The sequence below is a fragment of the Equus asinus genome, chromosome 1 (genome assembly GCF_041296235.1).
Source record: "Equus asinus isolate D_3611 breed Donkey chromosome 1, EquAss-T2T_v2, whole genome shotgun sequence".
NCBI classification, from domain to species: domain Eukaryota; kingdom Metazoa; phylum Chordata; class Mammalia; order Perissodactyla; family Equidae; genus Equus; species Equus asinus.
The window spans coordinates 25576748-25592915 of record NC_091790.1 but is presented as its reverse complement, the minus strand read 5'-3'; the positions used below and the strand labels follow the sequence as shown (position 1 = coordinate 25592915).

General features: G+C 44.6%; 1 protein-coding gene across 1 annotated transcript in view; it reads right to left on the bottom strand.

The window, feature by feature from the left end:
• The window catches only part of PDE10A (phosphodiesterase 10A), a 547546-nt gene that overhangs the window by 396337 nt on the left and 135041 nt on the right, over window positions 1-16168 (bottom strand). The window lies entirely within an intron of this gene.

Here is a 16168-nt window from a genome sequence, read left to right as displayed (position 1 = left end):
ACTGGCCATGTGAACTTGGCTTCTGCTTTGGGTTTTCTTCTCTGTACAATGGGAATGGTAACGGGATGTTATGAGAGTTAAACGAGTTGACGTTTGTAAAGTTCTTAGAACACTGCTTGGTAAATCTTGGGCACTACAGAAGTGTTTGTTAATTAAATGTACACAAAACAGTCAAATATCAATCAAAGCAGCACGAAATCTGGTGATAAGGCTGTGCTTGTAAGCCAACACCAAACTCTGGTACAGAATGCTGTGGGTGTTCAGAAAGTAGAGAGAGAAGCACGGCCCTGGGAACTGAGGACCGTGGAGCTTTCTTATTGGTGGAGATGCACTGCACGTGGGGCACAGGAAGCAGAGTGCTGCTAAGATGGAAGCCTCGAAGAGGGAATGACGGATGTGGTACACTGCTGGGCGGTGAGGAGCTGGAGAGAAGCCATGCTGTAATAGCTAAGTTGTTTCTGGTTGCAAATGGGAGGAACCCAACGTAAGCCAGTGTCAGAGGGAAAAAAGAAAGACAAGAAACCTAGAGGGAAAATTTAATGCCCAAGCTACAGGAAGGGTGAATAATTGGAATTAGGAACTCAAAAAGCTCTCAAGATGCTCTCCCCATCTCTTGCTTGATGATTGCATCCTTCTTCTCACAGTGGACCAGAATGTGTCACATAGAAGAGAAAGGGATTACTAGCAGCTCTAGAGTTCAGATCTAACTGCATCAGCTGATAAGAGGTTATCCTGGGGACAAAAATCCCCGGAAGACATTCATTGGCCCAGTTGGATCCAGGGCCCACCCCTAGACCAAGGCCATGTAAATAGAAGGCTCGTGCATCTCCTGCAGGCTGCTGGCTTGCAGTGAAAGAAAGACAGTAGCATGAGGGAGGACAGTTCCCAGAAGAGACCGTTAAGGGACAGCCAGAGTAGAGACACTGTCTCCCTCCCTGAGCTCCCACTCTGCGGATATGATAAGCTTTGAGATGAAGCTGGATGCTAAGGTTATGTCAGATTGAAGATGGTCTTGAATGTCAGGTTGAGCAGCAGACACGCAGTATGACGTGTGCCAGGCCATCCGTGTCTTTCTCACGTCGGTGTAATTAAGCTGTAGAATGAATCCAAGAACACACAAACTACCAGCCCTTGTAACAGAACCCTGCCCAGTCGCTTCCATCCCACGTGAACTGAGGTTAGAGAGAGCAGGGTGAGGACACTGCACTTGGAACTGGGAAAACTGGATTCAAATTTTGTCTTTGCCAGTGAGTTTAGAAAAATCGCTTAAACTCTGAACGTCAGTTTCCTGATCTGTAAAATAACATATGTTCTGCTATATATCTCACAGAGATCTGGTGGCAAATTAGATTGCATATAGGAGATTAAAAAGTGCCCTAGAATTTTAATATTTGCAAGAGGAAGAGGAGAACAAGCCCCTGTGACCTATTTGTCCCACATCTCAGGATAACGTTTCCCTGCTGTTGACCATTTGCCAGGTACAGACGTAAACCCGTCACACGTTCGAGCCATTCAGTTCTCACACCTGCTCGGAGCTGGGCATTCTTAGTCCCATTTCTCAGACAGGAAATTTAAGGCGGCCGTGACTGGCTAAGGAAGGGATGAGAGTCCGCCTTCGCTGCTCTCTCTTACTCAGCGCAAGCTTTCCTCTATCTGCTCACTCAGCCATCACTTCCGCTCCACCTTCAGTCCCCTCCATCTCCACTGTTCCTCCCAGACTCCCTTCCAAATAAGAAACAAAAGTGGAAAATGACAAAAAAGGAGGAGAATAACTTAAACAAAATAATGTTAAGTGTTTGCAAATCTGGCTGCCTGAGTTTGGTTTTTTTGTGCAGGCTGGATGGTAACAACAATGAAATGAAACGCATCTCCTTCGGGAATTGTAAAGAAAGTAAAAGTTAAAGTCTTTAAATTCAAGTATTGTTCAATCCCATGGGAAGACTGGGCAAACACAAATATAAAAAGTAAATGTAAGCTAATTTACATAGAAAAAAATGTACAAATCTGTTCCCTGTGGTTGGCCTTTAGATTAGAGGCGTGAAGGTGGTCCCAACTAATCAATTTGCCTGTGGGAAATGTGAGAATGAAATTCAAATACTTAAAAGCAGGAATCCTATTATTTTATTTATTATTTCGGACTCAGAAGAGAGCGGATTTCATAGGAAACCATTCTTTTAACGATGGGTAACAAAATCTGAAGGGCATCCAAGGATGGTCACTAAATGTTCTCACCAATTTATTTGCAACAAATCTATAGCAAATGATGGAAAGTCCTTTCAAAGTGATAGAAAGAAGACTAAATCCTGTGTTTACTTTAGCTCTGTTAGACAGGATTACCTTATATTTACCAGATGTTGAGTTTCAAATCAATCTGAACTCTTGAGAAATTTCATGACGTTTTCACTTCTAGGGTTAGACTGTCACATATATACGAGATGTAAGAAGCTGAACAAGAAGCTTAATGTGCAGCTGAACAATATGTACATTTTCCGAAGCACATTTATGAAGCCTCTATCTAAGTTTGAGTCTTGCATTCCCACTGGCTGTCGGACCTCCTGCAGACATCTCAGACTCAACGTTTCCAAAACCAAGTTCATCCTCTCCTCTAACCCCGCCCCCTCACCTGCATTCCTTATCATCGTGTGCCCATCCCCTCAGCACACCTTGGTGTCGTTTTTGACTCCTCCTTTCACTGTCCACATGTCATCAGTTACCAGTCTCATCACTTGTACCCCTAAGCATTCCTTGCTTCTTTAAAAATGCCACTTCCACCCTGAAATTCAGGTCGTCATTATCAGCGTCCTCATTCATGTTTCTCCTGCTTCTAGTTTCCATCATGTGCATCTGTCTTCCACAAGGGATCATCTGCTTGTCCTCTGGGCCCACCAGCTGCCACGACCCCCCACCCTCAGTTGTCCTGAGCCCCATCAGGCAGATCCAGTTGTTCCTACTCTGTGTTTCCATAGTATTTGGCCCAAACCTGTATTGAAGCTCCTACTGTATGGCGTTTCAGTAGCTTTGTATTACGTGCTTTCTGCTCCCAGCCTGTGAGTTCATCCAGGGAAGCCTTTAATACGTTCCCTCCCATGTCCCCAGTGCCCCAGAGCCTGCCACACAGAGGGTTCAAGACAGGCTTCTTTAAATGAATAGATGGATAAATGATAGGCTGAAATAATAATATTAAAGATGTTCACCAGGTTGTCTAATCTCATTCAGCTCTATTTGTATTTACAATTCTGTGATTAACACTTTGTTCAGTAATACAGAGGCACTACATTTTTTTGGTGAGAAAGATTGGCCCTGAGCTAACATCTGTTGTCAATCTTTTTTTTTTCCCTCAGCAAAGCCCCCTAGTACATAGTTGGATATCCTAGCTGTAGGTCCTTCTAGTTCTTCTGTGTGGGACGCTGCCTCAGCATGGCTTGATGAGTGGTGCTAGGTCTGTGCCCAGGATCCGAATGAGCGAACCCCGGGCTGCCAAAGCAGAGTACACGAACTTAACCATTCAGCCATGGGGCCGGCCCCAAGAGCTGCTGTTTTTAAAAATCTTTTTGTTAAACTCCCCAAATGTAAGTTAGGACTATAAAATTTAGGAGCAAATTTTTTAAATGAAATATCTTTTGAATACTATAAATTATATTTGGCAAAAATGTGTGTCTGTTATTACAAACGCAACCATTAAAATGGTGTGTAAAAATGTTTCTGGTATACTAAGTAAAAAATAGATTATAAGAGCTTGAATGATTTGAATTCATTTTTGTTTGAAAAATATAATGAATGTACCACAAAGATCTATAGCAAAAGGTTCTAACAGGATTATCATCATTGATGTAGGTTTAAGGAGGTTTTTTTAATTTAAATTTTTACTTATTTATATTTCAAAAATCTCCTATAGTGAACATGCATAAATTTTTGTAGAAAATAACAATAGGAATCTTTTGTAACTTCTGCCACAAATCAGTAGGATCACTTCAAAAGCTCATCATAAACAGCCATTTGTGTCTTCTCCTTTCTCCCCATGCTTTCTGAGTTCTATGTTTCTCCCCCTGTTTCCTATAAGTGAGTGTTTTCAGCTCTGTAATTAAATTGGAACCTTGGGTCTCTCTGGTTATTTTAACTTGGAGCGTGTAAGCATGTGAAAGCCAAGCCTGTGGTTCAGAGCCTCACGGAGGGATGCTGCCCAGCAGGTGCATGACTCCAAACCCCCAGCACTGTCGCCTTCTGCAGGCTGAACTTCACTGAACATTTCATTTACACAAGAAATTACTTTGTTAAAGCAAAAAATAAATTCCTATTTGGCATAAAGGGAGTTAAATGATATAATCACGAACCTCAGGTCTTTTACCAATTATCGCATTTTCAGATGAACTCTCCCTGAAAGCGTTCCCTTATGACTGTGCTACATTTGGCCAAAGCAATCCCTTTAATATCCATAATTTCATATTCATTGCAGCAACATTAGTAGCTTAAAATTGGGGTAAATATTAAGACCTGGCAAATGGATAAAATAATTTTGATAGGCTAGTCCATAATTTGGAATCAATACACATTATAATATTATCCCATTAGACTTAAATCAAATTAATGGCACTGTCAACATTTTAACCTCAGAGACTGCTTAAAGATGGCTAAAAGCTGTTTATTAAGTGCTAATCAATTAAGTGCAGATTAAAACCAAATATTTATCACATATGGCATTGCAAATCTATTCAGGCTTTCAACAATTGAAAAGTAGCTCAGACTATATAATGTCCACAGAGAACATTACACTGGAAACTTGCAGCTTAAGAAAATATTGTATAAGTGGATTTTGTACAAAACGGAATTTTAGAACTAGCTTTTTGAAGGGAAAAAAGTCACTTTAGTGTTGGAGAGAAAAATGTTTAATTTATAACTATGGATGTTGGAAATCAACACCCCAAAAACAAACCTCAATCCTACAGTAATTCCTAAAACTATCACTCAACTTCCAGGAGGGTTATTAAATTATTAATTTCTGCCATAAAGCCAGCTGCCCCCAAATAATTATGAACATGCTTATATGAAACATGAGTATTTGACCACATCTAGCAAAATTGCAGTGAGATAGTTTGAAAGGGGACTTCTTGTCCCGTGGATTTTATTGAACTTTACTTAGTAACCTAGACCACACCAGGGAGAGCCCCCCAGTAATATTCTTCCTCTTGATTAGTGCTACTTTTCTATTTACCTTGGCCACCCCCACCCCCTCCCCAGACTAAACCCCTTCAGGAAGGGTTTTATCTAGCATCGTATCAGAGGCAGCTTGCAAAGAGCAAGGCACAGAGTAGGTGTTCAATAAGTCGTTGAATAAACACAGCACTGGAAATTAGTTTTAAAAAGATCTGACGTCTCATTCAGCCTTCAGGCGACAGTGACTACGTGAACCATCCAGAACATCTTTTTACTCATCAGCTCCCCCATCATTCCACTACAGAGCAGGACTTTTTTGTTTTAAGTGAGTTTGCAGTAAGTCTGTTCAAACAGAGAGGCGGAAGCATACCTGGAATGAAGACAAGCACTTCCTTTCCCATGGCAGAAACTGAAAAAAGTTAAAAAGTTGGGAAGGCTATTGCCATGCTTTCTAACTTTCTCTCAAAAAGAATAAATCAGGAGCTCAGATTTAAACATTCTAAGTGCAGTATTTAGCGCAGTACAAGCTGTCAAAAACTCAGTGGGAAGACCTAAGAGAGATCCAGGCAGACAGTAAGTCCTCAATAAATACTGGTGGAGGAGTGAGCAGATGTTGTGGATTTAGACAGCCTGACTTACGACCTATCTTCCAAACTCATGACAAATTTCCCTGCCCTTCTCTCTCTTCCTCAAAAACGTAAGTCACTGGTGGAGAGAAAGAATGAACCAGTCGGGGAATCTGGGCTGGGATGTGCCAGGGGGTTGCACACTGTTAATGCTGTTCAACGAATAAAAGATGGAGTAGCTGCTACCTGCTCAGTCAGTTCCCCGAATTGAAAGGCAAGATACAGAGCAGCAGCAACTAGTTTTAGTCTCACGAACTGCAGATTCTAACGGCAGATGCTGAGTGGGACCCATGGCCCAGGCTAATTGTGCTCCAATAGGGTTGAATTGGCCTCTCAGGGCTGTGCCCTCACCTTCGATTTCCCCACCTGCTTCTTCTCCACATGCCCTTTCCTTCCCTCGCTCCCTGAAGAACAAAAGTGAAAAATCATTACCCTGACAGCCCAGAGAAAAAATGGAAACCACTTGAATGATGAAGCATTTAATATTTTAATTACTGATAATTACGATACTGCAGAAGAACATAGAAGATGACATTATTTAAATGTAGGAGACAAGTTTAAATTATGCTAATGTGTTTTAGCTTGTCTATAATTTTTTTTGACAGAGTATAAAGATTCAGAGTTGGCTAAGTGACTTGCACAAGTTGCTGGATGGTTTCTTTGCCCTGTGAGCAGGAGTGATGACATTCTTGTGCTGAAGGATGGCAGGTGCAGTGACAAAACCACTGGCCATGTGGCGAGATGGTCTCAGAAAGGTCACCTTTGAGCCTGAGCAAAACTGACAGTGTTCCTAGTTTGAAGTTTTTGAACTTGGCAAAAACTTTCCTCGTTAATCTTGCACCCCAAACTTAAATATTTATGCTTAAGTGATGTGTGTGCATTCCAGTGTGGCTTGATTCACAGAACCTTTTTACCACTGCATAAAAATTTTTCATTGCCTTGCCTTGTTTAAAAGTCCCTTGGGTTTTGAATACAGAAATGCCTGAGTGAAATCTGTGCTTTTGCTATTTAAGTACTTTATGATCTTTAGAAAGTTACTTAATCTCCAGGCAACTCAAATGCTTCCCTCCTAATGTTGAGAGACCGTGTCAGAAGACATATAAAGAGCACCTGGCACACAGTAGGTGTTCAGAAATCATAGCCATCTTCTCCTTTGAGTAATTATTTTCAGTAAGATTTAATTTTTGATAGTTATTCAATTCTCAAAAAGTCCTAGTCTTTCCCCAGAGAGTCACAAACTTAAATTTGGTAAAGATGAAACCAAAAGAAAAAAAAATTATTTGCACAAAAAAATTCAATATCAGACAGCACCAAATTATTAATGAGCTTTGATTGGGGAACTACGGATTTGAGAAGCTTTTGCTTCAGGCAAAAATTATATAATTGTTACATAATTCATATGTGCAACCATTAAAAATGCACTTTCCCTGGTCACCTACTGGTTAAGTTTGGCAGGCTCTGCTTTGGCAGCCTGGTTTCAGTTTCCAGGCACAGACCTACACTACTCATCTGTCAGTGGCTATGCTGTTGCAGCAGCTCACACACAAAAAAAAACAAAAGGGGAAGATAGGTAACAGATGTTAGCTGAGGGCAAATCATCCTCAGCAAAAAAAAAGGGGGGGGGGGGCTTTCCTCACAACCTTTGCTTATTGCATCATAATCTTCTTGTCTGCCTCTTTGAAAGGCTTATTCATCTTATTTATCAAATACCTATGGTCCTGATGAGGTGCAAGTCACTTTACGTCAATCTTCACCTCAGAACAAAGAATGTATTATTTGTATTTGCAGACAGTGCACTGGCTCAGAGCCCTTTGTTAACACGTCAGCATCACAAAGTAGCTAGCGCCATCTTGGTATTTCTTGGAAGGAGTTTTTTGGCAATTTCAACTTTGTTTTTGTCCTGGGCGATCTACTGTCTTATTTCTTGCAAAAAAAATTAATTTCAGTCGCACCCACTGACATTTTTGAACACTGACACATTACAGTCAAAAGGTGCTCATCTGTTTTAAAGTACTCATCTTAAAACTATCGAATCACGGAGTTGCTCACTGCATTATTTAGATATTTCTTTCAATTAACGTCTCTGTGGATGGTCTCAGAGTAATGAAATATCTCGGCTGGTCCGTCGGTCTCAGGGAAGTGAGAGAGCCACGGGCGAGGAGGGGAAACCACGGAGACCTGGGCAGATCGCGTTTTTATGATTCAGCTTCACGCGTTAACTTGTTACAAAGGGAAAGTGATACCACCCCAGCTCTCAGGAGTTCCTGTGGCTGCCAGCAGGTGCGCATGTGCGTGCTGTGAATGTGTCATGCACATTCTTGTAACAAACTAAAACCACTTCACAAATATGGCTCCAGTCTGAGCAACTCTCATTGTGTCCTACCAGCCTGGTCCAGGCCCATCTCCTCTAGACCGAACTGCTTCAGGAGCCGCCTCGCCGCTCTCCCTGCCTCAGCCCTACAGACCCATCGATGCAGCAGCCAAGGCCTCTTGACCCTGTGGCACACCCAGACACAGCAGCCTCCTTGTTTCTGCCTTTGCCGTTCCTTCTGTCTGGAACACTCTTCCTCCAAATGGTCACATGACTTGTGCAGTCACTTCATTCAGATCTCTGTTCAAATCTCACCTCCTTGACCATCCTATCTAAAACACTACATACAAACAACCCCAACACACAACCCCACTTCATCCCTCCCTGGCTCCTCGTTCTTGTTTTTTTCATACTTATTAGCATTGACAATGTATAGACAGTCACGCGCTGCCTGATGACGTGTCAGTCAATGACGAACCGCGTATATGACGGTGGTCCCATTAGATTAGTATCACAGAGCCTAGGTGTGTAGTGGGCTATGCCATCTAAGTTTGTGTAAATACACGCTATGATGTTCACACAATGACGACATCACCTAATGACACATTTCTCAGAACGTCTTCCCATTGCTAATCGATGCACCACTGGATGGTTCCTCGTTCTGATTCTTACTGCTTGTCTCCCACGCTGTGAGCTCTGGAGAGCAAGAGCTTCATCTCATTTGTTTATAGCTGCATCTCAGAGCCTAAATCAAAAACGTGTTCCCAGAGCAGGGCTCGGTGCCTGCGTCTCGGTGACTGAGTCAGTGAATCAGAAACAGAACCTTCTTTCTTTTCAAGTTGCTTACGCTTTAGGAAGTCAGACGGGCCAGATGGAGAAAAAATTAGGTCCTCCTGACGGCAGAGCTGAAGTGAAGACTGACTGAAACCACATCTGTGACAACGCCTGAACTCCTTGCTCTCGTCATTTCTGAGCGGTTTCTAAATTTGGGTCCTTCCAGGTTCACGCTCACCATGAGGTCCGGTCAGTTTCTGGCTGACCTGGGGCAGCTCTGGTTGCCTGCCATCATCTCACGACCACACAGGGTAGCAGGGCTGTGTTCAAATGCACCCTCTGACCCCGTGGCCATGGCTACTGCCACCGGAGGAGAAGGAACTCACATTGCATGTGCCAACACCTGCATGTTCACCTTTCTTAAAACCCAGGTTCAGTGTGTTGAAGTCACTAGCTCAAGGTCGCTCAGCCAGGAGGTGGTGGACTTGTCATTCCACTCCAGGCGGGATCCCAGTTACGAGGTTGAACTGAGTTCCTCATTATTGCCATGGGAAGAGATCTGCCGTGCCCGGCTTAAACGGCCGGCCAGGAAACTGTAACAGCTAAGTGGCTCCTTCTCATTTCTCAGAGCGAAGGAGTTTTTAGTGGCACAAGAAAGGATGAAGTGATTTGAGGGCATAAGTCATCATTCATGTGAGTGGGGCTCAAGCTGTGTGGTCCCCAAGCCCCAATTTAGATCAACGGAAAACGGTCCAGCCACAATGCGGTTCCCTGACATTTGAGGAAGGAAAACCTGATGCTGGGCACTTTGGAGCCCATCCATTACATGGAGTCTAAAGAAGATTCCAGCTGGGTTCCTCAGGCCATCTGGGCGGCCACAGAGTCAAGAGCAACAAACACAAGCTGCCAGAAAGTTTGGCCTGAGGCCCACTGGAAAAACAGGAAGATCCTGGACCTGCCTCCACCCCCCTCCTGATGGGCTGCCCACAAGCAAGTTGGCCTCAAGCAATGTTGGTTGGTCACTTTGCCCTATCGCCCCTGTGCCTGGGCATCCCTCACACAGATGTCTGCTCTCCAGGAGACCCACACAGCAATGGGATGCACCTGAGCCTGCCCGGGCCTCTCCAGCCACCACCACCAGGAAGCCTGCCTTCCAAATGTGAAGACCTCAGTTAGACCTCAAACCAAAAGTGAGAGGAATCGTGAACCACTCCCACCTTCCTGTCTTTTTGTCATTCCTTATCTGTCTTCACAATTTTCTTACTAGAATCCTGCCTTAAAAATTAATATCGGGACTCTCCTTTTTTCCTCAGAAATCCTAAAATATTATGGTCATAATTTGGATCAATAATACCGCTTCAGAGGTAAAAGAACTCTCAAGCTTCTCAGAAATGAACCTCACACCCCTCGGTTCCAAGACCCTATCATCACAGGCTTAAAAAGAACAGTTTTCTATTGTGTGGACCTTGGAAACTGGGTATTTTTCTCCTAATCTTGTTTACAATATTGTATTTCTTTATTCACAGAGTTGATAAAATGTCCTTGCCTTCTATTTGTCCTCAGAATAAAACACAATACTGTATGTAGGCTCCTAGGTACTGGACACATAAGCACAGGCAAGTGCAGGATGGAAGCCTCGTCCCCCTGTCCCTGCGCACCAGGTGTGCCCCTCCACCCGCCTGCGGTCTTGCTGGAGCCCCCACAAGCGCCCCTCTGAGCCGGCCGACGCTGGTCACGCGCATATGGGGGGCAGCGCGAGATCCACTCTGAGAAAGGGGCCCTCAGCGCGTCTGTGTCTTGAATGGGCTCCGCAGACAGCGCAGGACGCTCCGGAGCAGCATCCACCGACGACGACGTAGCGGAGGCGAGGATGGGGGTGGGAGGCGGAGACTGGGAGGCCTGGAGGGGGGCAAGGAGGAGGGAGAGGGAAGGCAAGGGTAGGGAGGGGACATGGAGGGGGCATCTAGGGGGAGGCACGGAGGGGACAGGAGAGGAGGCATGGAGGAGGCTTAGGTGGAGGGTGACAAGGAGGTGACAGGGAGGGGGAAGATGGGGAGTGGGGACGGAGTAGACAGGACTGAGGGAGACAGGGAGGAGGGACTTTGGAGGGGAAGGAATGGCGGGGCCGGGAGGCGACGGGAGGGGACGCGGGCTCCCTCCCTCGCACCCCTGGGGTGGCGCGTGCCGGCTGGGGCAGTGCCAGCTGCCCAGGAGGTGGCCGATGGGCCGGGGAGACGGGGAGACGAGGGCGCCGGGCGGGTGGACCCGCAGACGCGGGCGGGGCGAGCGCTCCCGTCCCACCGCGTCCCGGCGCCAGGCCCATCCCGGCAGGAGTGACAGGAGGAGGTGCCTCTGGGTCTCAGACGCGCACGTCGCGCTGTCCACACCCGCACTGTGGCGGCAGGAGCTTGGCTGGTGACTCTGATCTTCGCCCCGATGCTTCCCACGCACACGTTTCCCTCTAACCCGGGAAAACGCACGTCCTCCCCTCCCATATGTCCTCCCCCCAAACAACGACGACGGCTAAAGCCAAAGACCCACAGACAAACGTGAACTTAGGAACAGATTTTCAGGCATGAAGTGGATCCAAGCACCACCGCATTTCAGTGGTTGCTAAAAATGGAGGCGATGATATTCCTAAACACACATGACTTATTTTGATGCATGGCTTTCAATCTATTTTCTTTCTAATGCATTTTAAAGATTAATTAGAAAAGTTAATTATCTATAAGCCCCCGGCACTAAGGAATCCGGTCCAGACCAGCCCAGGAAGAGTATGGATCTGGTCTCCATGCCAGGACGCTTGTCAACGGATCCCATCGCCTTCCAATCACCCATTTGCAGAAGTGACCACAACTTATGATGTGGAACTCTAACAGAGAGACATAATTGTATCTAGAGAAAATGCTTTGTGCTAAGGCATACTCCTTTGTTAGAAACAGTGTAATGAGAAGCAGTGTCATTCTTTAATTGATTGAACTACTATTATGGGCTAGACTCTGCAGTAGGCGTGGAGTATAAACAGATAAACAGTAAACTGCTTGCTGAGGAGAATTTCAAAGTCTGGGTCATGAAAACCACAACTTGAGAGCAAGTTAGGTCTGAAAAATAATATGTTATCTGGGGATCTTGAGACAGATATTAATATACATTATATAAATTAATATTCACAATAAATGTTATAATAATTAATATTGAATTATCATAGAATATGATATGTAAGGATTAAAACAATATAATGCATAAAATATATTAATATATGTAATATATATATAGATCTCCCTACATTAACTCAAGAACAGTAGATGTTAATATTCCCATTTTACAAAGAGATTGAAGTTCTGAGGTAAAATGCACAAGATTGCACAGCCAGAAAAACTGCAATTTGAAAATCTAAATACCGTTTTGTCTCTTCCTTAGACTGTTCTCTTTTAACTAGACTTGTCAACGCCGGCACAAAACCATCAGCAGCCATAATGAGCGTTCTCCCGGGGGCAGCAGGTGGGTTGGGAACAGGGGACACCTGTCACCCTCACAGCGCCCAACTCACCCTGAACACTAGGCCAGTTTTCTACTCAGGGCAAGATAAGGAGTCCAGTGCCTTGCTTTCTCGTGCCTGACGTTTCTGTAACAAAGAAAAAAGCTTTCACCCTACAAGGAGCCAAAAGGCTTATTTATCAATGCTAAAAGTTCCAAGTTAGTTAATCAATGAAGTATCTAAAAATAGCTGATTCCTCAGATCCTGCCTCCCTGGGATTTTCATTGGGTCATTGCTGGTCAGGATGGGGACAAGAGAGATAAGGAGGAAAGGGAGGTGAAGTGGTGGGGTCCTGGCCTGAAGCCTGAGGAGAAAAGATCTGGAACCCGGAGTGAGAGTCAGAGGAAAAGAACATGTCGGAAGCGTCATTTCCAGGATGCTGGGGCAGCCCAGTGTCCTTGAGGTTGGGTTGGGTCAGGGCAGATGAAAGCCCTGCAGCTGCTGTCCAGAGCCTGCTCACAGACGACTCCCACCCCCTAATGTCACTCCTCCCCCAGTTGAGCTGCCCCCAGGGCCCTCTGCTGGATATTCAGACCCCCAGGGAGGAACCTTCCCCCATTTCTCCCCATAACCGTTAAGAGGTTAGTCCCACTGTGAAAGCAAGTACCGGTCACATTGTACAAAGTGAGGAATTTGTATTCTCTGTAACTCTCTAAGTGAAATGATATCGAAAGTCGGTATTAATTGCTTTCAGCCTTGGCTGCCAGATGCCTCCTTCCTGCCTGAGACACTCATAGGCTCTCTTTAAGGATGATTTCCTAAGAGGAGGTCCTCCTGTCTCGGGGGAGGGGCATGTGTTCACTGTCACCGATCCCCTCTTAGATTGGTGGTGTGGAGGATCAGAATTTGCCATCCCAAAATGTGTCTCTTTGGCTTGATTACTTTTGGAGACCAAAAGACTCAAGAAGAAACTTTGACCTTCCCTCTAACTCCCTAAAAGAATGTAAGATAGAAGGCCTGTTCCAGGAAGGAGCTGATCCCATAAGACAGCTATAAGATAATATAAACTAGATGTGACAGATGGAGAGGAACCTAACAAGGGCCTTTTTAATCAAAGTTCTCTCTGTCTATTATCTTTGTAAGGCACGATCAACATCTGTTTATCAAACATTTGCTTTTCCATCTCCATGTGAATTGCCTTCCTCCCCTTCGAAGTCTCAAACCACTGCCCCCACTATCCTCCTTTGTGCTTAAATGAAGATGGTACGGAAGGTGGTGGTCTCGCCATTTTGGTGAGTTGCTCAGATTTCCTGGGTTTCTCCCATGTATACATATTATTAAACTTTGATTTTTCCTGTTATTCTGCCTCATGTCAATTTAATTCTCAGACCAGCCAGAAGAACCTGGAGGGTAGAGGAGTACTTCTTCCTCCCCTACAGTGGCTGCCCTGGAGGAAGTGTTTTCCTTGTTCTCCAGCAAAAGAAAGGTCACCCTTATCTGGCATTTGTGGGCGCTCCAACCTCTCAGCAGGGGCAAGAAGAAGGCCCCCGCTCTTCATTCTGGGGCTTCAGGGCATCAGCACCAGAAGAAAACCCATCCTTGCTACGTTAGCAGATGAGCACCACGGAAGAACTTCTGCACAGACAATAGGAACCATGAAAATTCAGATGTAGGATCTGCTTCCTTGGCAGGGTCATAAACTGAGACTGCAGACCCGCCCACCCCCAAATATTCTGGAAATCTTATTCAACAGTTGAGTTGATGAGACATGGAGATTCCGTACCCTGCATAGAGCTGGAAAACTGGTGAGTGTTTTGTGGACCAGAAATGTTTTTTCAAGCTGGAGATGTTGAGGTAAAATTAATCGACAAGTTATAGTGCAAATAGATTCATCACTTCGTCTTATTGCGTGTATCGTTGTCGGTAGTAAATGCTTCGGGGAATCCTTTCAAAGGCTCCTCCAGCTCTAGCTTGGTCTCTAGGCCGAGTCTTCCTGCCACCCACCACTCTCCCTGGAGTGGGAGCCAAGCTATCTAAATATTGGATAAACAAGCAAAGATAGTCAGAATCCTCCACAGTAAATAATGAGTAATGTTGTCCTCTAGAATACATTCTAAAGCTAGCTTTTCTGGTGCTTTCCAAAAATAATTCAGATGGACATCAGTACCTATGCCTTCACACGCCATGTTGTGAAGCCATGTTGAATCATATCATTGTCATGTTATGGGCTCTCCCGATGCTTAGGAGTAAAGGAAGGCCCGGCTCTGCCACCAAAATTTATGCCCCATAAATAGCGTGACACTGGAACTCCATGTCTTAGGGAGTCAGACCTGCCACCCGGTTGCCTCTAATGTTCCATCCATCACTGAATTATAAAGAAGTGATGTCCACTCTCCTTGGTGAAGCATGACCTGAGCACCCGAGACCACTAAAAGCAGATAATGAGCTGACTAAACTTCAGTTTTCCTCCTTGTGCCAATAATATACACATTCCTACAGGGTCAAACTGATGCAAATAGATGATTCTCCCGAAACCCAAAAGCTGATTTTAAAGTGTTAGTACCCTAGTGGGTTGAAACTGTCATATCTTTAACACCGATTTTTATATTCAAACCTAAATAACCAACTCTCAACTTTGAGAAAGGAACATAGGAAACACCATCCCTTTTCTTTGAAAACCCCAGTCACTGATCCTAACTGGTACCCAGAGGACAGTTTACATGAAACAGCTTAACATAACTTTTTCCTATCTTTCAAACAAGCGGTCAGTCCCTTCTGGTAAAAAATGATTGCCCAGTATAGGAATTCACACTTAAATTTATCTTTAATAAGTTTCTGTATACTTAAAAATTGCGGGAATTTTTTTATTAAAAATCTTTTTTTTAATGGTTTCTCGGATACTTGTTGACTGTCTGTACCATGTCCTTCTTTCATAACTTGCAAATTTCTTCTCTCTCTCTTCCACTTGTCAAGACGTCATATTATTTAGTTTTGTCTTACTTAAAGCCAAAAGCAAGCAAACAATTAAAAAAGACACAAAGACATCCAAGGGCAGGCCAACGGGAAGTCAGAAGAGACATCGCAGAACTGTTTGTTTGTCTTGTGATGGAACACTATGGAACACCCTGGAACTTTAAGAAAGCGAATGTACTTTCAAGTATCTTCAACTTCCACACGGGGAAAGTATAAGATTTTGTTTTAAAAGAGATATATGTATCTTAAGTCAAATGGGAAATCATTGGTTCCCATCACAGGCAGCTGTAACTTTTTCCCCTTGGACACGATGTGGAGGGGGTGCTGGAGGACCGTTGTGTGGGAAGGGACCAGGAGTGGCTCAAATTCAACGTCCTAATGAGATCCAAGAGGAAGCTTTCACTCAAAGAGGTTAACTAGCTGGCCCAGCTTTACAAAGTAACTTATTTATAGAAGGGGATTTAGAATCTTGATTTTTCTTTTTTAAGTTTTGGGTTATGGCCTCTTTTCCACATAAGATGATTTCTAGAAGTGCCCTGAGCAGGGGTGTCCTCTTGGGTAGATTACAAAATCTATTTGTGAGGGGGCGTTTCTGCCCCCACCGACCCTCTGCCTTCCCAGCTCACCCCAGGAACCTTATGGGGCTCAGCCAGGAGCCCCACTAATGTCTCTGTGGTCCCAAACAACCCAAGGTGTCAGCCTTCCCTCCTCTGTCCTCAGTGTGGACCGTCCTAGCTAGGAACTGGGAATGAAGTATTTTGACATCATTCATCAGCAACGGCTGATCAGCTGAACCCTGGCTGAAGTGGGAGGTTCAGCCCAGAAAATGGGCTTTTCTGGGTTTAACAGAGTCTA